Raw genomic sequence first — 6,583 nt, 5'->3', positions numbered from 1 at the left:
CTGTACCTTTATCTGACCCTCCCATGCCTGTTTACTGTTACCTGTCAGCTTTTCCTTTGCCCCCTGCAGCTGCCATATCTTTTGATATCTTTTGCTTTTGGAATCTTTTGCTTTTTGGAGATCTTTTCCCCTTTTCTAGGGATTGTGTTCCCTAGGGTTTCCCTATAAATAATAATGCCATTTTCTTAACACTACACACACAAATACTTATTATCTTTCTTTGCTCCTTGCCGTTGTTCTTCCTCTGCTGTCTCCTCTCTCTTTGCCTTCGTCTTCTATCCTGTTCTGCCCTGCTTTTCCGGTAATATATATATTATATATAATAATTTACTTATTAATTATGCTAACTTATAATCAAGACTTAAATCAAATCATTAAAACAATAATCTTATTTATAGGTTAACTTGTGCTTGTTTAAAGTTGGTTCTTGCTTTATCTTACACCGCATCGTTTATCAAGTGAGTAATCTCGTACCTAATCCCTTTTTATTTTTAATGTTTTGGGATGTTCATGTGTTCATACAAACTTAGAGTCTTAAACTTATTTATGAACTTTAGTCGCGCAGTATCCCATGTGTTGAGGACGTAGACTTGGCTGTTTATTTGTATGTGTGGATCATTAACCGTCTTGTCGGTCTATTCCGCAGTTCTCATGGTACCATTAGATGAACACGGGAGAACTATCGTTTATGATTTTCTCTTTTGTTTACACTTGCACAGTCTTTCTTGTTTGTGAGCTCAATTGTGAGCACTGGCAGTCTATGAGTATGAATCTTAGAGTTGGTCCCGATCGGATTACACCCTTGTTGAAAACCAGACATACACATGTTGCGCGCAGATTTATTGTTATCTATGTATTGTATTAAACTTGATTTCTCACCAACACGCAAGTGTTTGACGTTTTATTTTAACACATGTTCAGGTTTGCTGTAGCTACATTTGGAGCTTGTGGACACGTAGGACGTTTTTACTTTTGGACCTAGATTAAAATGTATCAAGACAAGTTATTGTTGTTTGAATATTTTGCCTTATAATATATTGATTTATGTTATCTCGTGTTTACGTTGCGCGTGCGTGAATGAATTTATTTATTAAATATTGACACCCAATAGTGTCACGAGTAATGAAACAATATGTGGCGCCCCGATGTATAATCCGCCTTTGGTCGGGGTGTTACAGATTGGTATCAGAGCTCGTTGACTTTAGGATAGGTGGTTAGACGTAACGGCCTAGAATACCTAAGAGTCCCTTCTCGCGCATGAGAGAAATCTCATGTTTGCGCGCTTATTGTTAATTACTCGTTATTTATAAATATGCTTGCGCAGACGCAGCGTATGGTTTTATGTTTTATTTCGTGATATTTCGATTTTTGCTGAATTTCGATTTTTATTGATTTTACTAACATATTCGTTTGTTGGGATTGAAAATCCGAAAAGTCATGGTGATACATGAATAGTTGATTTTCAATTTCCATTTACGATTATGTTCTGAGGTTGGAGACTTGAAAAGTCATGGTGATACATGAATTGTCAACCTCCAATACTCATTTTCTTGTATATTTTATATTGAGGATTGAAAAGTCATGGTGATACATGAATCGTCAATCTCCAATACTCGTTTACTAGTCATTTTAAATTGAGAATTCGGAAAGTCATGGTGATACATGAATTGTCGATTCTCGATTCGAATTTGTTATCTGTAATGAGTTTGCATTCAAATTCATGTTTTACTTTAACTGTTGATGGTATCTAACCCCGCGAAACCAAGCTTTATAAGATTATACTTTGCGCTAAGATATTAACAAAACTAAAACTTTTATAGAATGCCTCCGCTATCTCGCCGTCATCAGAGGAGAGAAGCCTCGCGCAGGCGTAGACAGCAACGTTCCCAGGAAATGGCCGCCGCAATAGCCCAAGCTTTGAGCCAAAACAATACCTCCGGTTACAACATTAGGTCCTTTAATGCGGGTAACCCTCCGAAATTCACAGGGCTTGAAGGAGCCACTGTGATGCTCCAGTGGCTTGAGAAAATAGAAAACACTTTCCTCCACACCCAATGCCCTCCAGTCAGACGAACCCTATATGCTTCCAGTGTCCTGGAATCTAGAGCGCTTACATGGTGGAATGGAGTAGCTCATGCGCGTGGCGCAGAAGCTGCTTCTAGCATGACATGGGAGGAATTCAAGGAAATTTTGACGCGAGAATTCTGCCCTCCCAACGAAGTTAAACGCCTGGAGGAGGAATTTTGGAATCTTAAGCAATACAGCGGTGAAGCGCGCGAGTACGCGACGCGCTTCCATGAACTAAGCCTGCTTGTCCCTCACCTTGTTACCCCTTCCCGCCGAGCCATAGAGAAATTCCTTGGGGGTCTCCCCATGAAAATTCAAGATTCTGTATGGGCCAGAAACCCAGTTACCCTCTCTGACGCCATCGAATTGGCCGCTGTGCTCAGCGACAACCATGTCAGAGCAGGAACCCTGTTCCTGCGGGGAACTGAGAAGACCAAACCCACCAAAACTGTCCCTGAACCCGCAGAAACCAAACCAGAACCCTCAAACCATAACCAGAAACGTAGGCGCAGACAAGTCTACGCGCTTACCAGCCCGCCCATAGTCCAGCAACCCGCCTACCAACCTCTAGTATACGCGCCTAACCCACTGTCAGCCTACCCAACTCCCCCTGTAGTCCACAACTATGCCCTAACCAATCCCGCACTCCCTGCCCCGCCAACTAAGAAACCCTACACAGGAAACCACCCCTTTTGCCCAACCTGTAGACTCCACCACCCACCTCAAGTCCCATGTTGACTTTGTAACCGATGTGGCCGCGCTGGTCACCTTGCAGAAAACTGTAGAGTCCTTCCCGCCAATCCAATTGCGCCAACACCACCAGTCTACCCGCAAAACCCACAACCAATCTACCAAAACCCCCGACCCAGATCGTGCTTTAACTGCGGTGATCCCAGTCATTTCCGGAACGCGTGCCCGAGACTACAAGTTCAGATTACGCAAGCGAACCCAGTTAACCAAATCTCGAATCAAGTGGCGCGCGGACGAGCTTTTAACATAACCGCGCACCAAGCGCAAGCGAATAATGACGTAGTTAATGGTACATTTTTGCTTAACGGATTTTATGCTTCTGTACTTTTTGATACTGGCGCCGATCGAAGTTTTATTTCTCGCGCGTTTGAGCAGAAGCTTGCGCGACCGCGCAACGATTTAAAAGAAAATTTTTCAGTTGAATTGGCTAATGGTGAAACTGTTTTAATTAACTCCGTGATTAAGGATTGCACGCTTAACCTTAACGAAAACGATTTTCTGATCGACCTCATCCCCATGCCTCTTGAAAGCTTTGATGTTATTATTGGTATGGACTGGCTCTCGAAGAATCGCGCCGAAGTTATTTGCGCCAAGAAGTTGATTCGCATTCCTCGAGAAAATGGTGATCTTCATATCTACGGCGAGAAACCCTCCAGTGGTCTTAAGCTTATGACTTGCGCCGAAGCCCGAAGGCTCATGCGGAAAAGGTGTATTGCATTCTTAGCCCATGTGGTTAAACCTGCTGAAGAAAAGAAGCTTCGCGATATCCCCGTTGTGCGTGACTTCCCCGAAGTTTTTCCCGATGATCTTCCTGGTATCCCTCCCGTTCGTGAAGTCGAGTTCCGTATTGATCTTGTCCCTGGTGCTTCCCCCGTAGCTAAATCTCCTTACCGTCTTGCGCCCGCTGAGATGCAAGAATTGGCAAGCCAACTTCAAGAGTTGACCGCTAAGGGATTCATTCGCCCTAGCTCTTCGCCCTGGGGTGCTCCGGTGTTGTTCGTTAAAAAGAAAGATGGTACGTTTCGCATGTGTATCGATTACCGCGAGTTGAACAAACTCACCATTAAGAACCGGTATCCCTTACCGCGTATTGACGACCTCTTCGATCAACTCCAAGGTGCCTCTTGTTTTTCCAAGATCGATCTCCGCTCTGGCTATCACCAGTTGCGCATCCGCGATGAAGATATTCCCAAGACTGCTTTTCGTACTCGCTATGGCCATTTTGAATTCTTGGTCATGTCCTTCGGTTTAACCAACGCACCCGCCGTTTTCATGGATCTAATGAATCGGGTGTGTAGGCCTTTCTTGGATAAATTCGTGATTGTGTTTATCGATGACGTTCTGATTTATTCCAAAACCAAGGCCGAGCATGAGCAACATCTTCGGTTGGTGTTGCAAAAGCTTCGAACCGAGCAACTCTTTGCCAAACTCTCCAAGTGTGAATTTTGGTCGGATGAAGTACAGTTTCTTGGCCATGTTGTTAACAAGATGGGTATTCATGTCGACCCATCCAAAATTGAAGCAATCAAGAACTGGATTACGCCATCCACTCCTACCGAAATCCGTTCCTTCTTAGGCTTAGCTGGTTACTACCGGCGATTTATTTCGAACTTCTCAAAGATCGCATTGCCTTTAACAGCTCTAACGCACAAAGGTAAACCGTATATTTGGGGCTCGAAGCAAGAAGAAGCCTTTCTAACGCTCAAGCGTTTGTTGTGTGAAGCTCCTGTCCTTGCGTTACCTGAGGGTAATGATGATTTTGTCGTGTATTGCGATGCCTCCAACCAAGGTCTCGGTTGTGTACTTATGCAACGAGGCAAGGTTATCGCTTACGCGTCAAGGCAACTTAAAATTCATGAAAAGAATTATACAACTCACGACCTCGAACTAGGCGCAGTTGTTCTTGCCTTGAAGATCTGGAGACACTACCTTTATGGTACTAAGTGTATCCTCTACACTGACCATAAAAGCCTTCAGCACATCTTTGATCAAAAGGAACTCAACATGAGGCAACGCCGATGGAGCGAACTCATCAGCGATTATGATTGTGAGATCCGGTATCATCCTGGTAAGGCTAATGTGGTAGCCGATGCGCTCAGCCGCAAACCCTGCCAGCTTAACTGTATCTTGCCGCGCACGCAGCTTCACTTTGCGCCGATTCAGAGCAATCTTGAATCACGCATTCGCGACGCGCAGCGCGCATCCATCAGTAATGATAACCTTCGCGCCGAGTTAGCGTGTGGCGCGGAAGCGCACTTTGTCCCTAATCTGAGTAGAATTCTCTGCTATCTCAATCGCATCTGGATTCCCTTTGATGAGAATCTTCGCGCTGATATCCTGAGTGAAGCGCATAAATCTCGGTATTCTATTCATCCCGGCGCTGATAAAATGTACAAAGATTTGCGCATCACTTATTGGTGGCCCGGTATGAAAAAGGATATTGCTGTGTTCGTAGCTAAATGCCTGACTTGTTCTAAGGTAAAAGCTGAACACCAACGCCCATCTGGTTTGCTCGAACAACCAGAAATTCCTACGTGGAAATGGGAAGGTATAGCGATGGACTTTATTACCAAGTTACCTTTGACAGCAAGCAAACATGATAGCATTTGGGTAATAGTGGATCGTTTGACTAAGTCTGCTCACTTTCTGCCCATTCGTGAAAACTACCGTGTTGAGCAACTCGCGCAGCTTTATGTCAAGGAAATTGTCTGCCGCCATGGTACTCCTTTGAGCATCATATCCGATCGCGATGGCCGTTTTATATCTCGCTTTTGGAAATCTCTCCAATCTGCGCTAGGAACTCGCTTGGACATGAGTACGGCATATCATCCTCAGACTGACGGTCAGTCTGAGCGAACTATTCAAACTCTTGAGGATATGCTCCGATCTTGTGTTCTTGATTTTGGAGGTAATTGGGATTCGCACCTGCCTTTGATCGAGTTCTCTTATAATAACAGCTATCATTCCAGTATTGGTATGGCCCCATTTGAAGCACTTTACGGTCGTAAGTGCCGCTCCCCGATTTGTTGGAGAGAAGTGGGTGAAGCTCAAATCACAGGACCCGAACTTGTTCAAGAGACAACCGATAAAATCGCCAAGATCCGTGATCATCTGCTGACTGCCAGAAGCCGACAGAAGAGTTACGCAGATCGCAGGCGAAAGCCTCTCGAATTTCAAGTTGGTGATCTTGTTCTCCTCAAAGTGTCGCCTTGGAAAGGTGTTGTCCGCTTTGGGAAGAAAGGTAAGCTTGCTCCTCGTTATGTTGGTCCATTCAAGATTCTCGCGCGTGTGGGAAAAGTTGCCTACAGACTTGACCTGCCGCCCGCGCTCAGTAATGTGCATCCAACGTACCATGTATCCAATCTCAAGAAGTGTTTAGCTGACGAGAACCTTCACATTCCACTTGATGAAGTTCAAGTTGATGAATCTATGCATTTCGTTGAGAAGCCTGTTGAGATTATGGATCGCGAGGTTAAGCAAACCAAGCGCAGTCGCATCCCTATCGTGAAAGTTCGCTGGGAGTCCAAGCGCGGAGCCGAGTTTACATGGGAAAGGGAAGATCAAATGAAGATCAAGTACCCGCACCTGTTCTCTGTGCAACCTACTTCGAGATAAATTTCGGGACAAAATTTCTTAAAGTAAGGGAGACTGTGACATCTGCCCCGATCCGACCCGACCCAGGTACCCGTTTCTCCGATCCGATCTCTTTCTTTTATGATTTAATATTTATTTATACTTATACTTTACTTTTAATAATAATAATATA

Source organism: Bidens hawaiensis, unplaced genomic scaffold, assembly GCF_021521415.1.
Source record: "Bidens hawaiensis isolate Kalapana, Puna unplaced genomic scaffold, B.hawaiensis_p1.1 tig00014295_1, whole genome shotgun sequence".
Classification (NCBI taxonomy): Eukaryota; Viridiplantae; Streptophyta; class Magnoliopsida; order Asterales; family Asteraceae; genus Bidens; species Bidens hawaiensis.
The sequence above is the reverse complement of the archived record's forward strand: the minus strand, read 5'-3'. Positions refer to the sequence as shown.